Raw genomic sequence first — 23,859 nt, 5'->3', positions numbered from 1 at the left:
ACTTATTAGATTGTCAGTGATTAAATGCAAAGCTGCAGCCAGTTTATGATAGACCAGAACCATTCCTCCTCCTTCTCCAGCAGCCTCTGTCCATGGATCTAAATTTCAAAGCAGCTCAAAGTGCATCCCAGGCATTTTAAGCTCTAGAGTTAAAAATTAATTTTCCCTAGCAACGTGCCCTGAAATTATCTTGCTTTCATGGAAGCTGTTTCAGTGATCCTTTTTGTTACAGAGGCAGCTTGGGCTCAGTATCAGCCATTTCATTTACAACGGGTACTGAAAGACCCTGGAAAAAGCTTCACTTGATCCATCCAACCTTGAATTTTCTTCCCTGCTTCCTGCACTAATCCTTAACTGAGTATCACTGTCCCCATTTCCCTCAGAACAACAATTCAGGGAAATTACTTTTTTTTCCAGTACAACATAATATATTAATTTCTGATTTCTCTCTTGACAACTGTGAGGATGCACAGAGTTTGCTACAGGGTCACCAGCTGCAAATGTCACCTCCCGTATTTTTGTGGAGCTTCTCTTGTCTGCCATCAAGCAAGTTATCCTGCATTATTGCCAGTGTCTCTGCTTGTTTTCCAGGACAGAACATCTAACTGTTAATAATCACATGTCCAAAATTTACCAGCTTCATAACTACACTCCAGCTCATCTAAAGATGCTTTGACAAAGCCTTCACATACTATATCTTTCCCAGTTTCACCATATGAAAAATTGTTCTTGACCTTTGAACACATTATCTTCTCTGAAGAAAACCCTCCTGGGCATGGGCTTTACACACAAACAGCTCCCTCCCAGTCCTTAGCAGGGAAAAGGGACAGAACTCCTTCATTCAGAACAAAGGTTTACTCCTTTAAACAGGTGTTCAGTGGGAGCCATATGAAACTTTGTGTATCACCGAAATAACGTGGTTCAGAATGAATATCCCTTTTTTTTTTTTTTAATTATTTTTTTTGGCCAAAACTCCTATTGTTCCTGGAGAAAAAGGAAGCCTTAAATTGTTTTTCAGCCACATTCTCTGCATTGGATATCCTGCCAGATTTTTGCTGATCACTTTATATGCTGACACTGCTTTTGGTTTTTTTGCCTGTTTAACTAATGTTTTTTATTATTTTCACATGATGTTCTTTGGAAAAACACAGATTGTTTTCCCAGTTATGCAGCTCCCACCATTACTTTACACAACTTGTGGCTATCTCTGTTTTGGCCACATCCCCTCATTACTTAGTGTAAATTTATGAACTCTGATATTCATTCAGCTCCCATGCTTTCAACCAGAGAAAAATAGCCCACTAAATGCTTGCAGGAGCCAAACTACCTGTCATTCCTTCTGTAATCCCTGGCACTTCTGTTCATTGTCCTTGGTAGAAGAAGAAAAATTAAGGTGGAGAGCATGCAGCATCTGTGGCTTCTCTTCTGCTGAAATGACTATGTGGGTTTATTTTCTGTTCCTGTGGGATCTGGAGTTGGGTCCTCGAGGTGTAGCTTAGCATCCCACCTGTGAGCTGCATGTTCCTCCTCGGGACTTTTGGTGGTCATGCCACAAAAGCAAAGCTCTAGTGCCAGGCTTCACCAGGTAGCTGATGCTGAGTTCAAACTGTTCACAGTAGGGTTATGCTGACTGAACATCCAATCCCAGGTTTTCATGGTGGAGTGATTTCTTCACCAGTTTCCAGCAGGAGTCATAACTCATCACTAGGATGTTCACAGAAGAGATTTTTGACACACATGGTGGCCATTTTTTATTTCCCTGCTACTCCCATTCTAAATTTCAGTTTGTCTTGATTCTTTTTGAGACAGAGTCCTTAAGAGTTTTCTCAGGTCATTCAAAAAATGACCAAGAAGCATAATAAAACTTGGAAAATTATGTATCAAAATGTATTTTAACAGGGAATAACTTAATTGAAACATAAAAGATGCTGAATTCTAAGCAACTGTAAGGGAAATTATTAAGCTAACATAGCGAAAAGCTCACCCCCCTCAACTTCCAAAATCACAATCATTCTTTTTGCCCTAGTGGTTACAGCTACAGCCTTTAGAAAAATTTCAATTTCACACTCCTTGCTTTCTTTCAGTCACTCTGTGGTGGTGAAACCATTAGTATTTAAAACTGAAGGGTCTGGCTAAGAAGTTTATCTTACCTAAAATAACATTCCTTTGGACTAAAAGCTAGCAGTCCCTTATGGTTTCCAACTCCCCACTTGTGAGCTTGGGCAATACCAGAGAGGGGCAGATGCCATCTCAGTGCCCTCTCACTAGGGCCACAGTAAATAAGGCTTTTTCTGTCCGATTTGCCCTCATTTGTACTCGCACTGTAACTCACTCAGAGTCCCCAGAGCCCCCAACAACTCTGCACCACATTTGTTTTGAACACAACAAAATCCCATCTTTCCCAGAGGCCTGAACAAATGAAACCAGTGACCTTATTTCATTTCCTTTTCCCCAAAGGAGCACTAATTTCAGTGCTGCGTTGTAGCTGGCAGAACAGTATGTCTTACAAACGAAGCAGTGAGAAGGAGCATTCCCAACATCACATTGCAGAATGCAAGACACTGAGATTTACTATGTTCTTCAGAGCCTTAACATACTGTACTCATCTATTCACAGAGCACTGAATCCTCCTTTTTAGAAAAGGCTCCTACATATCCCATGCTAACAAAGATGACATTTACGAGTTTTACCACGAGTCTTTTTTCTCCTTGACTAATTTTGTCATGGTAGGAGTATGTCACTTATTTATGGCATGCATTTGGGTGGATTGTGGGGTTTTAATCACCAGCTGGAGGAATTTTTGTTGTTGGACATTTTGGCCAAAGCTGTATTCATTTAAGAGTGGTTCAGAATTAGTAACACTGAGGAGCCCAACTGGGAGCACTTTAGGAATACCTATTTCAGGATATTTCTAATTAATCTCAGATAAGACATCCTGAAGTTAGAATACCAATTATGGGTCACTCAACAATTGCCTTGGACAGTGACCTAATTTTTAATGCTAAAATGATATCATCTATTTTATTGCTGCTGAGAGGGAAACAAAGTAATTAGTTGGTGCTTTTTAAGAGGAAAACAAGCAATTTAAGTCTCTTTTACAGGGAAATAGTCAAAATTGCAGCATTATCTGCAAATAAATCTTCACTTAATTGCTTCTCCACTGCCAAAAATAGGCCCCAATTGCACAGAAAGCAGAGGCTGATGGGAGAGAGCTGCATCATTAAAAAGCTAGAATGTGTATGTTATTCCACTTTCTCATGCAAACATTGCTTCTCTTTCACAGCCTTAGAGTAACAGCATCATATTTGAAGGAAACCTTCCCTCTGGTTGTTTTGGAACAAGTAAAATAACCAGTACAAGCCTACATAAAGTTAAAAAATAACAAAAATACCCAAACCAACCAACCAACCAAAAAAAAAAAAAAAAAAAAAAACAAAAAACCAAAAACCAAGCCCCTAGAAGTGAAATACCTTATGACGTTTAGAAATTCTGGTTATTCTGTGACCAAATAGTCTATCAAATAATCGACCAGATGTTTAGGTGGTCCATGGTCCAAAACTGACAAAAAACAAGTGACAACCACTGGCACTTCATGAGTAAAAAATCAACAGACTGGGTGGGAATTTGAGAACTACATCAGAGGCACTCAAGTTGCTCTCACAGAGAAAATCAGTAACTCTCACATTGACTGCAATGGCCAACAACTGCACACAGCTGAAAAATCCTGCTCCTGGATGGAAGGAGAAGCACAGACAATAAAACACCATAGCAAATCTTGCCTGACAAGAGTGTTTCTTTTGCACAGAATCATAAAATTAGTGGATTAAGGGTAGACAGTTAAATTAATCTAGTTAGATTTTACCCAAGCAGCCGGTGTTGTACCTCAAAAAAATCTTAATTTAAAAATTAATTCAAACTTATTTGAATAAAAACAAGGCCTTTTGAATTTAAGCTGTAAAGAAAGAAAAACAATAAGTGACAGTGTTTCAGATGGAAAGAAGGTGTCTCATCAGTTACTAAAAGGATTTTTTTAAAATATCTTCCTTAAAATATCTGTGATAGAAAAGACAGCATACTAGTTATAGATTTAGACGTGGTAATGAAGTGGAAGAAATTCTGATTATTGGCAGCAGAACAGGAACACAAAAATATAAAAACTGAATCTCAAACACAAAACTCCCAGCATTTATCCCAGAAATAATTTGCTTATAATCTTAAAATCTCACTTTAAAAAACCCCCACAACTATTAGTAGCAGAAATCTTGAAAATGTGAGCCAAGTGTAACTGTTACATGCACGTGTAAAATCCCAAAAATACCCAGATGACAACTCAGAGATGCTGTATCTCCCCTTCACTTCTGGCTATTAGCTCAGAAAACTAAGAACAACAGTTTAAAGGTCAGCAAAATTAACTATCTCAGTAAGCTTTGCTACAAAACCAGCATTCAGCTAAAGCCCATAATACCCACAATTTGAAGACGCTGTCTTTACAATGCCTATTTTTAAAGTATCCATGAGAAGCTGCAGTCACACTATGCCATTACAAAATATTTCAGAATACTCATGCAAACACAATTCTTGTAACCATTTCAACGGCATTCATCATTCCTTTTATTTGCATTCTATTATCATACACATGAGAAGCCACTGCAAATATGCACAGTAATGTATTTGCACAGCTCCTTCAAAAAAAGGCTTTGTGAGCTTGGAAGACTTTCTATCCAAGAGCAAGAACAGTCCGTGCAATCAGTGACCAAGTGCACAGTACAAATAACAAACTGCAAACAGCACAGAGCAACTGATAGGCTGAAACAGCCAAATAATTTTGAATAATGGGCAAATTAATGGAAATTGAAATCTGTTCACACATCATTTATGGACACAACAGCTAAAATTTCTGCATAACAAAGTTTTGAAATAAGTATTAGAAAATACTACAGGAAAAGATGGGTACCAGGACCAAGACTGGAGGATTATCCTTTTTTTTTCTCCCCTAGTTTCTTACAATTATTCAGTCTAAGACAAGAACAGCACAGCTCTACTGGACAGACAAGTTACATAAAAATGTAGGATTTCCCCTTTCCCATTTTATTGCAAGGCACATTTTTCAAGAAGTGCAAATAGAAACTCAGTTAACGTCAAAAAGAACAGGATGAAGAGCATCTCAGAGAGCTCAGATTTGATATTTCTTTGATCATCAACTTGACCTTTGCCTGCTAAATGGCACAGAGCTAAGGAATGATAGATCAGCTGTCTTCACAGATGAAAACTAAAGGGCATCAAATACAGCCACCAGTGCCACAATAAAAATCTTCAAGTGGGACACTGGCTGCAGACGATTACACAGATTCAAATAACTGCTCAACAAGTTAAGAGGTACCACAGGGAAACACAGCACTTTCCATACAATGGTTCTGACACCTCTAGTTAGGAAGCCCCTTAATTGAAAATCCCTCTTGGCAAGGGAAGAGTGAGACCATGCCCTGCACCTTTGAGACTTGCATGCCACACCAATGTTTTTAACTCTTCTTAGGTTCTTATATCCGATGCATTTATAAACAAAAGAACTAAGACATCTAATGCCCATTTTTTTCCTTCCAAAAACCAGCAAAATAATAACACCATAAGAAACTTCAATCATTTCAGCAACGGTTGTAGTTTCAAGAAGCACGATGAACAACTTAAATCTACATTGCAAATCTGGCCCAATGCTGAACACTGAAGCAGCAATACCAAAAGATGCAGCTCTGAGTCTGGACAACTCAACTCAGTGTCACATTAGAATTTCATGCTGCTCTGTGCAACTCCCCCTGGCCTTCTATTAGAAGCTTTTAAATAAAAACGTTCTTCAAAGCTACCAAGCTTTGTTTTCCTGTTACTATAAGAAACTTAATCTTAAAAAAACTGAAGACAGTAATCACTCAACTGAAAATTTAATTAGTTTAAATTTAAGAGGACAAACAATTCATCTGGGTTGGGCTGTGCCTGACTAGACAGATGGTGTTAAGATTTCTTTCAGTGTTCAGAAACTGTAGAAAGCACAGTTACTAAAATGCTTTATGAGTGCTGGTGTGTATTAAGCAGTAAATAGTTGCAGGTGAAGACCTAGAAGATGTTCCAATAAACCATTTAAACACTACCTGTAGGTGCCCAAATCAATACTGTGGAAGTGAATCTGTGCTTACCTGTCCATGTTTGGCAGACAGTTGACCAATTCAGGTTCATACCTCTGACATCAACACTACTAATAGGACTAATTAATTAGCTCATATTCTTCTACTTATCAAACAGCAAGAGAAATCCAAGCTTCCTGCCTTGCATTTCCAACAGAGTAGAAGCATCTGTTCTGAAGATGAAAAGTGACATTTGCTTTCAAGTTCTTTGAAATAATCCCCATGCTTTTCAGAGTGTAAAGACTAATGAATTTTGTCAGTTTGGACGTTTCATGATCCTCTTCTAGTGAGCTACATTTCTGTCACAATTTTTTTCCTGGATAAAATACAAGTAAATCCCAACACAACAAAGCTTGTACAGCTGCAAAGCCTTCAGGGGTGTATTCCACTTTGTCCACCCAAACTACACTCTGTTGGATACAGTGTGACCTCAGACAACCATCACAAGAATTTTCATCCAACAATTACTAAAAACATGCTGTGTTCTACTTACAGTTCAGACTGTGCATGAGGAAAGCACTGTGGCTGCTTAGAGGGTGACCCCTGTGACTCAAAAATACGTTTTTTGTGGGTCTGGTCCATGCTTACAAGTACATCAAGAAAAGTATCAACACAGCAGCTTCAGGCCAACACCAATACAATCCATTAAGGCACAAAGCATCCTCCACCCCAGCCATGCAAGAGGTGAAGTGATTGACTCTCCACAAGGATTGGACTTGAAGGTAATGCAGTTAATGCAGAGAGACTGACTAGGACTCATGGGCTCACCATCTTCTCAAATGAAGGAGGGCTGTACAAATATAGTTATTTCTGCAGCACCTATGTTTATCATGGCTGGACTGATGCTTGTTCACTTGTTCTGATATGTACTTTTAAACTGTATCTTTAAAGAGTAACTGGCACTGAAAGCTTAATTCATTTTCCCATCTCTTTTCTCAAACAGAAATAGACATTTATATGTGGCACTTGAGCCAATCCTGTCCAAATAATGTGACACACAAGGAAGACAGAGATTGTCAAGAAAAACATGCACAGAATGGTACTGCTATCACATCTCACACTACTGCATGTGTGTTCTGGTAGCCAACACTTCAAATACAGCCCAACTACTAAGGGAGAGAGTTAAATCACAAGGAGTAAAGAGTCAGTACAAGCAAGGCAAAATTCTTTTCCCGAAATTAAAAGTGTAATTACCTTGGTGTGAAATTTTACACATGTTATAGATATTTTAAGAGCTGCACATCTACTCCTCTGAAATACCTCCTTACTGTTAACAGGTCTCCATTCTTGATTACCAGTAATAAGATTTAAAAAAAAAAAAAATCAAATAATCCAAACTCCATATGAACCACAAAATTCCCTCTGTTCCGTTTCTACTTTAACACCTTTTATTCCAGGGATGGACATGGACAAGGACTAGAAGATAGGCTATTCTACCATTCTGGCTCCATAAAGTAACTGAACACTCAAAGGCCACCAGCCTTGTGGTTGCTCTCTCACATCAAATCAAAAGTTTCCATCATCTCACAATAATTGTCAGCTTCTCTGGCCGTATGAAGAAGACTAATAGCTTACTGGGTCTAAGGCAAAAAGAACCAAACTTCTTGGCTCGGGAAAGGTGGAAGGGAAGGCAGTTAAAAAAAAAAAGACAGGAGAGTTCTACATTATTACTACTTACCTCAGAGTTAATACAGTGATCTTTCAGAAGGAAAAGGAAGTTAAAAGGCAGTATATGCCATGACAATAGACTAAATGCATATAGATACAATAGCACTTCAGGAAAGCAAACAGATGACAGTCTGGGTGATCTGTCCAAGAGCATAGCTAACATCTGTGCTATTTTTTTTAATTGCAAAGCACTTCTGTGCAATGCTTGACTGATCATTATTTTATATATTCACAGCTGAAGAAGCAGTTTCCCTGACAAGAATATCGTGCTGCCTGGCATTTGTACTTTTTACTAATATCCCAATTATGTTACTACTGATGACCAAGAAATAAAGTATTCAGTAAGAAATATGGCCATGCACCAAATTATCTCAGATTCTCAGATGTTCAGTGTACACAGTCTGGAAAAACAAAACAATTTATATGGCATAATGAAGTACTCAAAGATCAGAACAATTTTGAATAGAAGGCAAAATAGAAATCAAACACCAAGTAAATGGAACAAGTTTTCTGTTGAGTAGGTTTGACTGACAAGATCATCCTTACTTGCTGTCAAAGAGTGACAGTCCACACTGAGGTGGCTGAGCAAGCAGTGAAATAAAAACTTACTGTCAAAGGAAGTAAGAAAACTTAACTGCCACCAGCTGTCACTGTACCAGCCTTACCCTCTTGTTCTTAGTCAATTCTAGTTGCTTTCAAACCTTGCCAATCTAGCAGACATAGCAATCTAGCAGGTTGATCAAGAGTACAAGACAGAACTGACAGCTGAACAGATAGCCCTTCTTCATGCAGCCAGACATATCAAATGGGAACAGGGGATTAATTTAACAGACCCTAACACCATTTTGCATGGTAAGACCATGATGTTATTTGCTCCTCTGTACTGTTTGGATATTATCCACCTACTGCTTGATGCCTCTGGAAGAGCAGCTGCCCAGATGACTAACATTGACTAATGGAGAAGAAGACAACACTCCAGATGCTATGGAAGAATAATACATGGAACAATGAAGAACAAAACATTTTCATGCCACATTGAAAGCCAGGAAAATGACACATCCCATTTATTTCCACCCTCTAGAGACTCATTTACTCATTACTCAATAATGCCTGGTGGCAAAACACTCAGGGTTTTGGCTTTTTGTTGTCAAGGACAATTGCTATATTTTTTTGTTGTATACAACTTTACCAGGTGATTGTTGAGATTATTAACAAAAATTTGAACACCGCAGCATACGCTGCTCCAATAGTAATAAATAAACAGAAAGAACTCACAACTGTTAAAATACAGAGTTCAAAAAAGCCCAGATATGGCAACATCCCAAGGGCTAACTTTACTTACTGAAACCATGCACTCCTTTTAGCCAGCACACTTAGAGACCTGACTGAGAAAGCCTACTGTTAATCAGAACAACTACAAAATTACATACTAGCACCGTTAAAATATGCTAGAGTTCTACCTCACCGGTTCTATAGATGTGTATGTTATTTTATGTTATCAGTATGCCCATTCACACCTGCTTGTTTCTCCCACAATCACCTGTCAAGTCTTCCTGCATCCTTGAGCAGCCCCAGTGGCTGCAGTTCTATTTACCTGCTCACCAAAGCACTGTTGGGTGGCTGAAGAATAGAAGAATCTTACCCTTGATGCACCTTTAGTTTTAACATTAATGTATTAAAGCACTTAACCCTGTTTAGCACTCCTGAGCAAAGACAATCACAAGAACCATGCACTTAAGCATGAGCATGTTTTCTCAATGAATGATTCTCATTCACATCCCAAGTCTTCCCAACGCTAGTCCACAGAGCATGCAAGTGTTGCACCTCTGGACCCATCCTTTGGTTTTGGAACTGAAGCACTCTGTGCTTCTTGAGAGAGATAGAGCAAGTCCTTGGTCCATGTCCCTGACTCCTTGCATAGCTTGGATCCGACTAGCAGCCCTTCCAAGCTTCTGTTACCTACTCATCCAAAACAAGTGAGAGAAAGAACCTAATGCAATGCCTCACTGTGAGGAAAGAAACTCCTCTTATTCAAAGATGACTTGTGTTTCTGCACTTCTTTGCCCCCGCTTCCCAAACCAGTCTCAAATGCTGGCTACACGCAGAATGACACTTTGTGAAAGCACAGTGTGTTCTAACAAAGAGCAACCAACAGCTATCTGGGTGTTTTGAATGTCTGGGGGTGAGCCAGCCAAATTCCTGCCTCTCCTCTAGAATAGATTTAAAAAGCCCAAACAATCCAATGGATCTCAGATATCACAATCAGAAATTACGTGATAGTGTTACAATAAGGGACATAACAGATGAGATACTGCAACACAAAAGCTCTCCATAAATGTGCTACATACAGTAGCTTTAAACACAGCCATGATTTTAACAGGTACATTGAAATGCTTTTTTGAAAGTAGCCGACAGTTCATGTCAAAACAAAAAAATACAAATGATTTCAAGTTTTCTTCCTTCTGAAAAATGTTTGGTAAATGCTATGACAGGTTTGTTTCTCTTCTTGAATGCCAGATATGTTCAATTAAATGTAAAGAAAATCCTAAAATACAACTGGAGCTATTACTTCTCCTGAACCATTGCTATATTTTAATCAAGATGTATCTAGCCAAGCTACATACTCAAAATCTCCTACATAGCCACTGTGAATAGAAGTTTTGTACCTGTTTACCAGTGGACAAGCAAGGTAGCCTTTGACAGATTTACAAAAATTAAGCTGAGCACTAGGGTGATAAAAAGCCTACCTTGACTTGCTCACTGATGATTTGTAAGAGAAGCAGGAAAGCACCAATCCAGTTCTGATCTCCTACCAGCCTTACCTGGGAGATAGGGGCAGGAAGTGCCCATAACAAATACTCTCCATAAATTCTTTATACTTTGTTGAAACAGTTGGCATTTCCCTCGAGTGCCAATAGCACTCTCAATGATGGAGGGTGACTCCCCTTGCCATCCTGGCAAAGGGGGGCTTGGTGTCCATCAAAACACAGCAGTCATCCTTACTGCCACAGGACTGCTGCAGAGATCCTGGCAAAGGAGCAGGGAAGATAATGGCAGGAGAGTCAGAAGCAGACAATCTTTAAGGTCCCTTCCAACCCAAGTCATTCCATGATTCTCTGATAGAGCAATGGACTCTGGACTGATGAAATGGCTGATCAAACACTGTGCACTCTATGGAAACCAAGAGGATTGGGCTCCTCTACAGGACACAAGAGTGCTTGTAGGACAGAAGGACTTGAGGCCCAGATTTTAACAGATTATAGAGCTCACTGGACAGATTTTAACTCATTGGTAAATTTAGAAAGTATTCTGATTTTATTTTAAACGTGGATAATCAACACAAAGCACATGGCTGTAGATTTTTCCTAAACTTCAAAATCTCGGAAAATTCCTTTTTATCTTCTTTCATGCATAAAACCTCATCCAAATTCAAGATCCTCAGAATCTGATAAGTTTCCTTCTCCTTGGGGCAAGGGGTACTAATTAGGTGAGCTAGTGAGATGTCAGCACACAATCTAGGGATATTTGGGTGGATGTGATGGTTTGCACAGAGCTCAAAATATGCCTCAGGCATTGAGGGGTAGAACATGAAAGCAAAATGATATGATGAACCTGTACAGATCCTTTCAGGTAATTTGAAATCTTAACTGAATCTATGTCCCTGTAAAACAATCACTCAAATGCCCTGCTTTTCCAAACTACTCCAATTTTAGGTGCTAGGACAGATATTTAAAAGCAGTTGGCACTCATAAAGCTCTGATATAATTAAGTTTCTTGGCAATTATCAAAGGGATCAACATTAGGGCAGATGCAGAGTACTTATAAAAAAAGATTCTAAAATGCAATTTCTTCTTCCCAAGGGATTCACATTTATTATCAATGTTCACCAGAAAGGCAAAACATGACACTGAAATATTCAAGTTCCAGGGCAGCTCAACTTCCCAGCCACTATTTTGTGGGCAAAAGCTGCTGGGTATAAGAAAAAGGTGGAATCCATTGCACATCCCAAATCACAGTATGAGCCTTTCTTCTGCCTTGCCAGAAGCAGAAAGATTTCTGGAGAGTGAGTGTGTGCCAGCATCCCATACCCCAAGGAAACAGGATTAGAAGTTGCCTCATGGAATCAAGGGGAATTAAGAACTACCTTATCTCATACATGGCCACTCTTTTCTCCTGTCACTCATTTGCTAATGATCAAACATCCCCTAACATCCCCCTTCCCATCCTTCCTGAACCCTGTTCATGCCCACCATTGGCTTTGATTCCAGAAACAGACTCTTGCTAACTAGTGGATGCAGAAAAAGGTTGGGTTTACCATCTGTCCCAGTCAAATCAGTTACTGTTTTTTCAGGCCAACTGTAAATCCAAGATGAACAGGGAAAACTTGAAGTAACCAAATGTCCTTAAGTCTTCGTGGAACGTGTTAACTTAATGACACCTTGACCAGCTATGATTGTCCATTTTATTTCAAGCACAACCAATAACTCTCCACGTTCCCTTCCTGTAGCCTGCATACCAGGATGAATTCTCAAGTCTGACTCTTTCAGAAGGTCTGCAAAGGCTTCTGTTTAGTTCCTTCCCTTCCCATAATGTACCACACACAATATAGAGGCATACAGCTCAGCTAAGGAACACAGAAACTGGGAAAACAAGAAAAAACAAAGTCACCACTACTCAACTGTCATCAAGATGTTTACATTACTTCAAATAGATTCCAAAGCAAAGTCTAAGCTTTGCTTTTTTTAATGTGGTTTCATTACTTGTCCCAGCCTCCCCTATTTCTCAGTTTGGACAACAGCTGGCATTTACAGCAGTCCAACCAGTTGCATTCTAGAGCGTACATCCAAAATGTAGCTCAGAGAAAAATCTGCAGAGACAGCTAAGACTTAAAAACTCCATCTCATAGATGGTGTGTAGGAGGTGGAAAGAGGCACTGCTAAATCTGTTACCTTTGCTGTGAATGATGAGTACACCACCCTTTCCAAAAATAGACCACAGAGGAAACGTTATTCTGGTGACTGTGAAAAAGCAAGCTCACTACTCTGGCTCAGACATCAGGTCAGCTGTATGGGAACACATGCCCTCCTTCAAAGCTGCTGCAACAGCTATTACTTAGTTTTTTTAAAAAAAGTAAACACATGAAATCTATTGAAAATAATGGTGCTTTAAAAAAAACATACCCTCATATCAAGAAGCTGTTTTATAAATCCCACACTAACAAAAGGTAACAACTGACATAAGGCTCCCTAGTAAAAGTTTCCATCTTCCACCTGTTGGTCTGACAACTCTGCATTCTATCCCAACTGCCAGCACTAATCCCTCCTGCCTACACCTTTTAAACTTCTTCTATGCAAATATGTGCTCATAAAGCCTGTCTGCATGCTGTGGACAAGGAAGGGAGTGCTAAATGCCCTGGTCCAGCACCATCAAATACAACAAATGCACTTCAGAAAAAATTCTGGATGTAAGGAGTAAGTAAGGATGTAAAAGTAAGGATGAGGAGAAGGGAAGAAATTTTTCTTCCATTTGAAGACCTGTGTGAAGCCAGTGACTTCACTCCTGACCTGCTTGAATAATTTTCTCCAGAGAGGGAAATTAATTTAGCCTCCAGCTGTGTTTGATCTCTGACCTTTCTCTACAAAAAAATTTGCATACAGTATGTCTGAACTCAGTCAGTTTTATCTTGAGGGATTTGTAAGATGATCTGCTGCATGCACAAAATTAAAAACGACCCAGCCATCATTAAAACTGATGCTACTAGGAATATGAACAGAATCATTTGCTCAGACCAACCATATGAAATATTAGCTAAGTCAGACAGGGGTTAAGCAAGCATCTCTGAGTGCAGTTCCTACATGGCTAAGATATGCTGGTTGTTAAGTAATGAACTGAAGTGTTTGATGCCACCCGTGTAATGCTGTTATTTTTAATTGACACAAGTATATTCATTAGGCAAAGTATAAGTGTTTCATGCACACATTATAATCTTTAAATTACATTATGGATATAAATTCTACCAAACTGGTCAGCAGCTGCATACATGCTTACAATTAAGCCACACATTTCAATACCTTTGAAATACTAACTTATTAAAAATTATTAGCTTGATAATTAAAAACACTTCAAATTAGAAGTAATCAGAAGCTCACAGTGAGTTCTCAACAGCAAAGATGCTAACAGGTTTTACAGCTTCCAGCCTCCTTCCTGAAGGCTCACATAAAATCAAGAGAACCTGCCAGTTTTAAAAGTGCTCTGTAACCCAGCTCAATTGCCCTTGTCATTTCCTTCCCCAAGCACATTTTGCATTACAAGCTGTAAAAATAACTTTCTTTATATGTGATAGCTTTTTCAACCACTGCCTCTTGCCTTCTTTCCCTTTTGGAAATACTGTCTCTATGGACAAGTAGAGATTTCTCGTGACTGACACACAATCTTACACCTTAATTGAATTTTTTTCCACCACTCCAGGGCAATGCATGTTTGTTTAGACCACAATGAACCCTTTGGGCCTTAAAACCATGGCAGGGAATTAGTAAGGGAAAAAACAAATCCACATATCTTTCTTACATATAGGAGCATATAAAGAAAGAACTACATTACACAATTAAAAAGGTATAGCAGAGATCAACCAAAGAAGCCCAGAGCCTTGGCTTCATACTACAGCCCCTGAGAAGAGATATGCATGGCTGACATAATACTGGCAGGGTATCAGCTGCTCTAGGTGATGCCCCTTCTACACAGGATGGAGTGGGAGGTGGGACAGAGGGATTAGGCTGAATCAAAGGCACAAATCCTGTTTTATGTGCTTCTGAAGGAGAGGCAGTTACAGACAGCTCCTCTTTCTGTTCGTAGCTAACCCACCAAGCAGAGTAGAAGTAGTTCTATACTGGCTGCATCTCCTCATCTGAGCTTGATTTTGACTTTTCTGACCCAAGCCTGGCAAACCTCCAGGCTATGTGCTAATAAAGCACAAGGAAATAGCTCTGAAAACTAACACCAAAAGCTCGGAGGGCAATCAATATGTCCAATCCACTTCAGAACCAGGCTTTCTGCCTACTTCAGTCTTGCAAAAAGCATGTTTTTTTGAAGGACAACTTTAGCAGCTTACACCTCCAGTTTCCTCACAGGGAATATTTTGCATTAGATAAGCCACTGGCAAAAAAAGATGTTTGCAATCGAAATGTTCAGATGTATTCCTGAGATATTCAATGAATGTAGCTTTGTCCAGTAACAAATTCCAGTGCCCAGATGTATAATGGAAACTCCTGAAACACTCCGAGGCAAGTACTTGAAAACTGAAAAAATATTACCCATCATCCTTATCCAGGCCACTTAATTTCCTCTAACAAACAAATTAACAGAGTTGAAAGCAGGTCAGAGCCAGTTTAACAACAGTTCACTGCAGAAAAGATGGATCATCTCTTGTCTTTCACTAGCTGTTCTAGCAGCTTCAAAAAAGTCCCAGACATCTGCAGGCTATGTCCAAGCTTTTATCTATTACACCACAGATTCATTAGGAAGTTCTATCAGTGGTTAAAATAGCTATGAAAATGGTGTATATCGTATGACACTAACATTTGGTAATCATCTCCAGTACTCTGGTATAAACTTCCTTTCTTCTGATAGTAACAACAGCACTGCCAGTCATTAGGTAGTCCCAATAAAGCATCCCACCTTATTTCTTTCATCCTCCCTCTCCTGCTTAACCTACAGGATTTCTTTGGGAGGGAGATGACATTGGATTGACATTCTGAAAACACAGATTAATCTCTATCTCCACAGAGAGTCATTTACTCCACATTTCAGTTCCTGAAGTTAATACAACCCTCATCATCACATCAATCCAAGACCCCAGTTTGCCACTCATGCCTATTAAACATCCTGCTGCAGTGCTGTGCCGAATAGACCAGCAGACAAACACACCTTGCAGTGCTTTGCCAAAATGTCATTTCAGCACCATAAACTTTCACTGCTAGCTAAAAAAAACCTGCCAGCTGCAGCCCTTGGCTTGTACCACATCAGCAACCAGCTACCATCACAAATCCTCTGGAGACAATGACTTCCAGAGAGGCACAGAATGAATCACATTTAAGCTTACCTTCCAAAGCCTTACACACTCCTTCTTGGCCAGCAGAGGAAATGAGCACTGGAACGTGGCAGAAGATGCCAAGGAGACACTTAGAGTAACCTGCTAATATTTGGAAGCTTGTAAAACTCTTACCTTAAGTTGCACAAAACCGCCACTTTACAATTTGCCCAGCTATCATGGGTTGCATGAAACGATTTCCCATCCGAAACTGCTGAATCGTTCACACAAAGTGGGCAAGAACAGGAGTAGTTGGCATGAATATATATCATCCCCAAATGAACTTAAAAGTATTCCTCTCACCAAGCAGCACCTTCCTGGATATTTAGCAGAGGATTGGCAACTCTTTAGAACAGGAAAAAAAAAATTCTGTGAGTACTGCATGAAATCCCCTAGATGGATGCATAGGAAAGACTGGGACACTATGAAATGGAGCTGGTCCCATAGTAAGCCTGAGAGAATTCCATAATGCAATGCCATACCTTCCCAGGGGAGATCAACACAAAAGCCTGGAATGTGCTGTGGGGGCATATTAGGTAAGTTACAGGGAAACAGGAGATGGAGAATATAAAAAGTGGAAGGGAGACCAGAGTAAAGAAGAGGGAGAACACAGAGCAGACTGCAGACAGCCAAGCCCTTACAATAAATGCAGAAGAGACTCCTGGTAAAGGATGGGGGATGTCTTTTGCTTCTCCCTCATAAGTTAAAGAAATTTAAAATTGTGTTCTATTTGTAGATTTCTCATTAGCATGATGTGAACAATTCCTAGTGGAGAATGTGTTTACCCTTCTATCAGCTGGCAAACAATTCCTCTTGGAGACCAAGGGAGATAGGCATATTCAATTTAAGATGGGGGTACTTAATTTCCCCACAGTCAAAGACAAATCTGAGCTTAAGCAATTGCTAGAAAACAAAAAACCATGTAATGCCACCCAAAAGCTCCTTAACTCAATCTCTCCACAGGTAATTAGGAATACATTATGGTCAGAAGTAGTGAAGGCAGCAGATAGACCCTGAATATCAGTCTGCACTAAAATGTTCTCACAGCATGGAGGCCATTAGGAAACCAGGAAAGCTCACAAGACCTTTATATTACACTGACATTTGCTCCCAAACTAATGAAGAGCAGTAATCTCCAGGATATTGTGATAACACCTTACAAGTCTTGTTTCCTCAGGTTCTGCTTAAGTCACAGATATGAATGCATGGAAATGCTTTGACAGGGAGAACATGGTCTTCCTTCAAATACTATTGTGCCCTTTCAGAAAAAAAATGCTGGCAACATGCCCCACAATAGGAAAAGTATTTTCTCTGCCAACCAGGGAGGTCAAGCATAAGTTGCTATTCAAAATTCTACCAGCACTTCAACACACTCTTCAACAAACACAAAAATTCTAGCACTTCTACCTACAGTCACCGATTTTCCACCTTCTGGTTTTTTCCCCATGTATTGTTATTTTCTGTGCATAATCATTTCGATATTGCCCAGCCTAATTTTAAATATGTCAAACGGTGTTCAAACTGACACAAAATTAATCTACTCACATCCAGAAGTGCTACCAAAATGTGCACATATCTGTCAAGAAGGAAGTGGTAGGTAAGAAAACATTATAAAGCAAAAGAAAGGTATAAGGAAAACATTGTACTTCCTTGCTGGCTTTGTGATTGCTGTAGCCTTCCTATTAATCAGCACATTTTCTGTGGGCATCATTAGCACATTCCATCAAACAAAATTTCCTGTAAACATTGGAGTCTGTTTCACACTCCACACTGTTCTTTACCATGCCATTAGGCAGTGTCAACATATACTGAGCTACATATGGGAGGCTCAACCATGTGGAAACACCAAGAGAAAACAGAACTGCATTAATGAAACTGCAATTTCAATCAAGTGGCCTCAACTGAAATGTGTTTCCAAAATAAATTCAAACCACTAAATCAAAGCCACTTTTATTCCAACACTCAGAATTCATACTGGCTTGCAACACAATTTCACAGGTCTACTGACATTCATACCTCTGTAAAACCTAGATAATTCACGAGCTTTTCTATCAAAAAAATACATGTGCTGTCATGAGGAGGAGATTGGACTGTGGTACATAAAGCAGATTCAAACCTTTAATATCACTTGCCTATGGGTGCCTTATGATTCATAACAAATCAGAGTTTACTATTTCTAGAATATGGATTAGCTTTATAGAATAAATTTGTTACAGATATTTTAGTATAAACATCATCATTAATTCTGAGATCACTAAGAAAAGCTCTACCAAAATAAATCAGTCCAGCTACACTAAAATCAAAGAGATATGTCAGCTTGCTGACAGTTCTGCTTCCTTCAAGAATTTAAAGAAACATCTAACAAAGACTTTCTCTTAAGAGGGTCTTCTGTGAATCAGCTCCTGAGCAATGTGGATACCCTAATGGAAAATCTATCCCTCATTCTTTTACTCTCAAACAATCTACAGACATTAAAAAATGAAACACTGCTAATAGCTGCTAAATATCCTCTTTGTTTTGCAGCATAGATCAAGAATAAAATAAGGGAAAAAGAAAACCTACCCCAGACTATATGCTCTGCACACTGTGATTCAAATAGAAATTTGAGAGCAAATGTTGTCTGACTGGTGCTCAGCTGTGACTGAGCAGGACTTCTCCTATAAATCACCTGAACCACTTTGGTTTCCTTGAGGAAGACTGTCAGAAACCACAAAATACAAGCTTGCAGGGCCAGGTTGATGGGGCATTGAGCAACCTGGTCTAGTGGAAGGTGTCCTTGCTTGTGGCAGGGGATTTGGAACTAGATGATCTTAAAAGTCCCTTCAAACCCGAATCATTTTATGCTTCCTAACCACTGCTGTAATTGCTCTACACACCAACTAGGAATGTCACAACAAAACACTGCTGAGGCCCACCCTGAACAACCAGAAAACCAATCTCTCTGCACTGCACAAGACAAACTGGCACTGCTTGCCTCAGGTGTAAGGGGTGAGACCTGTGACTGCCTGGCAGGCCCACTAGGAATCTAGATTAATATATTTAATTTATATTTAATCAAACTTCTCCATTCTCTACTGTGACTTTTTTTAGAGCCATAAAGGGTAAGAAGTAGTTGAGGAGGGCAATTAGATGTTGTGACCCTAAAGACTGCTTGCTTTACAGTATCTACAGAAATATTTAACTCCAGAATTGAACTGGATGGAGGATATTTATGCATTTGGCATATGAAAACCTTACTGAAGTTTCCTTGCCTAAATCAAGGCTTGATGTTTCATTCCTACTGAACACTCTGGGAGGTCTGCTTGCTCCAACTAAAGAACAACAGTTGAAGTCTCACACAACTTGCACTTACAATCCTGCTTTTCATTGGGGTCTATTAGCCTTTTGGGATACATCTGGCAAATAGCAAAAAATGGAATACAAAAGGTGAAAAAAACTCTCTAATTCTCTTTCTGAAAAGGAAATTGGACACCTGCTACACAGATTTTCCTTTGTGCTTTTAGCCAAGCTTTTCACTACTGATTGACTAACCTACAGAGTGGAAAGATGGGAAATGATAAGCCAAGCATCCTGTACAGTATACTGAACATTAAGATGGTCAGAGAACCAGGAGATCTTCATATTCTATCAAAAATACATTGCTCCACCTACATTCAAATTCTGAAATTATTAGATCTACTTCTAGAATCTTATTTACAACAAAAAAGTACATTAAAATCAATCTTAAAAGTTTCAGGAATTTTCCATGTGGCATGTCAGTATTATGGCACTGTAGCAAAGAAAATACACAAAATAGATCTCAGAATGATAAAAAGAGACAAAACAAGAAAATGCCTGTTGAAGTATTTCAATTATCAAGCTAGGCATTTTTATTGTATGCAGGTAACAAGGAGAGCACTAAAGCAGTGTTGGGGACTTTAACGTTGGTATTCAAACTTTGGGAACTGATACCCAAGATAAGTTAAGTAAAATGTCATCCCTAAGTTATTTCTGCATAAGATTTCTACAGAAGGGTTTCTAAACTTGATCTGTTTCTAAAATCAAAGCGTAAAGTGCAAAATCTCAAGATTTCATATTCAGCTTTTTTTGCTTTTTAAAACTACAGATGGCAATCAAAACTTCTTTAGGAACACACAGGAATCTCAGTTTGCAACAAGACAAATCAGAAATCTTTGAAAGAAGTGGTATCACTTACATTTAAGAAAACGGTGCTTAATAAAGCAGAAAAGTATCCTCCTTCTGCCACTGAAGGACAAATTTTCAGAGACACTAACAGGGTTTGATTTCCTTCTACTAGTAGTATTTCCCAAATGAACAAGTAACAGATGACTGGAGTACACTGTGATGTTTGGTATCTTAATCAAAACTGAGTCGCTCTCCCCAAAATTAAAAGATGTTTCATCATGTATTTAGTCTCAGCAATGCAACATGTCTCATGGAGCTTCCCTGTAAAAAGGATCACAAAGGCTTCTACATATTTCTATATTTGATTTTGGTGATTCCCCCAAAGCAGATTCCTTCACCTTGGCTCTCAACAAAGTATAGTAAGTAAGTATTCCAAACCTGTGGGTTCCACTGCACTGAATGTTTACGCTATGATGCTGCTTGAATTCTAAGAAGTGCCAGGAAATGCAGGGAGTGGGAAGGGGAGATACAGCAAACTTGCCATTGCTTTTACCTTTATATATTAATTTTCACATTAAATGCAATTAGCAAGGGCTTCTGGTTAATTCATATTTTATATAGAAGAAAACACCTATTGCCTAAATTGTCAGTCTTGACACATAGAGACTTTTTCACTGAAAGCTTCATAATTAAACCAGTGAGTTGTATTACCTGCTCTGGAGGTGTACCACCTACCTACTTGTTAGCTGCTACTGTAATTTTGTCTTTTCAGTGCTATTTACTGCAAATGTTTTAAATTAAGAGTCACTAGGGAAAAAAAGGATTTAGCACATAGGGATACCAAACATGATCCAAACAGAACACAAAATCTTAAGGACAAGACCTGTTTGTCTATTTACTTTAGTACTATCTACGGCACATTAAATTCATGTGACCATAGCATCATAGGGTACTCAAAGAACCTTCACATTTCAGCTTGACTGGGAATCTTGGTGCTAGAACAGTAAAAAAACTCAGATGATTATGGAAATCAGAAAAGAATCATTTAAACTGTTTATTCTTGAGATGCCAGGGAACCAAGCAACATGGATTGAGTGAGGTTAAGAACTTCAATTTGTTAATCACATACCTGAAAACAATAAACTTTTTAATCCATATTTTGTTTTCACACAATATTATACATTAGATACTCGCTGGTACACCTACTCTCATTTGTACCCATACATTCAGGCTGACTTGCAAATAGAACATTCATGTTCATCTCTGCATTAAATGCAGCTATCAAGGTTTTACTTTCTAAAAACTAATATAGAAGACACATTGTACACAAATAAAACATACAGGCACACAAACGTTTTGTTGTTCAGTACAATACCGCTTGCAGTACATCAGCCCTTTTAGAATTAATTTCAGACTACTAACCACCACCACCCTGGCTGGGTTTAGCAGTGAGCTTCTGCCAAAGCAGAACTCCCCCAGGCAGCCTCAGATGGGCACTCTCAAGTCATCCCTGTCTCTCCCGGTCTCAGCTGTGACTCCACACTGCCTGCTCACACCAGCTGCAGGGCAGGTGGGTGACAGTGGGGTGTCACAGCAGCCCTCCAGCCTGGCCTCACTCTTAAGGCTGCTTAAGCCTGTGCTTCATGCTCCAACGCACGCCAGTTTTTAAGGCTGCTTGGCGAAACTTGTCAAGAAATAATTTTACCAAGTATTTGCTACCTATTTCCTTTGCACAAGTATAATTGGATCCACAGCTAAAAAACCAAACATACAAAGCAAATGTTTTTAATTAAGCTGAAAGACAAAAGCAAACGTCCATCATGGCACAAGAAAAATGCCAGTCACCACACTGGCTTTCACACAGGCAAGCAGCCTTAACACACAACTTTGCAGAGATAAATGACAAAGTTGCATTGATACTTTGACTGAATGCCTGGTTGGCACCTTCTGTTTTCTCAGAAAGACTCACCCTGCTTCCTTCAAGGGCCCTGGATGGCCACACCTGCCCTACCCAATTGTTAGTTTACCTAGAAAATCCAAGGAAAAAAAACCTATCTCACATGCCTCCAAGCTGCAAGGGAAGGCAAATCCTCTAGGTTTTAAAATACCTTTATGTGACCCAGTTTTGATATTAACATTTTTGAAATGGCTACTCATCCCTTGCAAACCAGTAAAAGACAGATGCAAGGCAGTCCAGGAGGAGCCACAGATACTCATCAGCTACATGGTCATACTGCATAGATGACTGAGAATCTCAGTCTAAAAATATCAGTATCAAGCCTCAAATGAATGATTTTACACATCTAAAGAACAAAGCACCAGTTCAGAATAATGTTGCTATTTATAGGAGTAATATGCATGTACATTATGGATGTTCTTTCATTTCACAGATGTGATTTTAATCTGTTACAGCCATCACAACTTACATTTAAACTTTACCATACAGAGAACAGATTTAAATTAAAGTCAGCAGACATTTGTTTTATACTTTATAATTACAGGGATCTCTCTCTATAGAGAGAGAGATAAAAAGGCATTAGTTATGGTCAATACCAAAGGGGGTAATTGTGCATTACAGCAGTGATGATCCTTATTACAAAGAGTTTCAAGATCTGTGAACAGAAAAGAATATTCTCAGCATAAAAGTACGCAAGAGCTTTAGTGGAAATGAAGGGCAGAGACTCCTGTGACCATGCCACATTCATGTATCCTCTGCCAGTTCATTAGATTCTCCATTTTGCCAATCTTCCCGCTCAGCTTTTACAAAGGTCCATGACCACATCAAAAGCAACATTTTACTTACATCTGAATAAAAGAGGACTAAAAAAATCCTCCAGGAATATTGATTTGAAAGAGAATAAAACTGCTTGTGAGATGTTTTCAAGACAATCTACCACAGTGAAATGAATGCCTACCATAATGCAATATCCCTTTTTGCTCCCCATAGTAAAGCACCAATAGGATTTGTCAGACAGACAGGACTACACTTCACTAAGGATAAAAAACTCCAGTTTTTAAGGATTCAATTTTTACAGCTCCTCTGGACACTAACTACAAATAAGATACACAATAGAACTTCATGCTAAATTCCATGACAGCCATATTTTTGTGTAAATACTAAATAGTCTTCCTAATCCTATCTTTGTCTAATTCTTAAGTATTCATACAGGAAACAGCACAAAAAGATATATTTGCCTCTTCTGGGTTATTTTTGTCTCCAAAAAAGCATTATACACATTTTGGAAAGCCTCGTTCCTGTCAGCTGGTGTCACTTTCAACCCAGTGTCAGTGGAGAATATAACTACAGTGTATGAATAAAAATACCTACAGTGTTTTATAGGATGACCTAGAGCAAATTTATTCTGAATACTTGAGGCTATTTGGAGGCATTTTTGAGATAGTGTCACTTTATTAATGGAATACAGTCACCCTCCAGCAAGATCTTGACTTTAGATGCAGTGTGTCTAATAACCAATCAGTGGATTGGTACACAAACCCTCCTCTCTACAACTAGAGAGGATACAACTTGTACTGTTAAACTTGTGACTTGCTGTTTGACCTTTCAGGACTAGCAGATTGCTTTTCAATCCCAAATTACTGGGAAAAACAGTTATATTTCCACAAAACTATACAGCTATCCTACAACAGTTGGCTTCCACTAGAGGCTACTGAGTTCAGAACCACCACTAGATCACACTTTAAACCATGATCCAAATTAACTAAGACATTTCAGAATAGTAAAGCTCCATGCCTAATTGTACTCAAGTTCTCAGATCTCACAAGTTTTTTGAAATACAAGCTATAAAC

General features: G+C 39.0%; 1 protein-coding gene across 5 annotated transcripts in view; it reads right to left on the bottom strand.

The window, feature by feature from the left end:
* The window catches only part of SNCA (synuclein alpha), a 63,097-nt gene that overhangs the window by 23,945 nt on the left and 15,293 nt on the right, over nucleotides 1–23,859 (bottom strand). The window lies entirely within an intron of this gene.

This window comes from Sturnus vulgaris, chromosome 4 (genome assembly GCF_052056855.1).
Source record: "Sturnus vulgaris isolate bStuVul1 chromosome 4, bStuVul1.hap1, whole genome shotgun sequence".
Taxonomy (NCBI): Eukaryota; Metazoa; Chordata; class Aves; order Passeriformes; family Sturnidae; genus Sturnus; species Sturnus vulgaris.
This window is presented reverse-complemented; position numbering and strand designations above follow the sequence as displayed.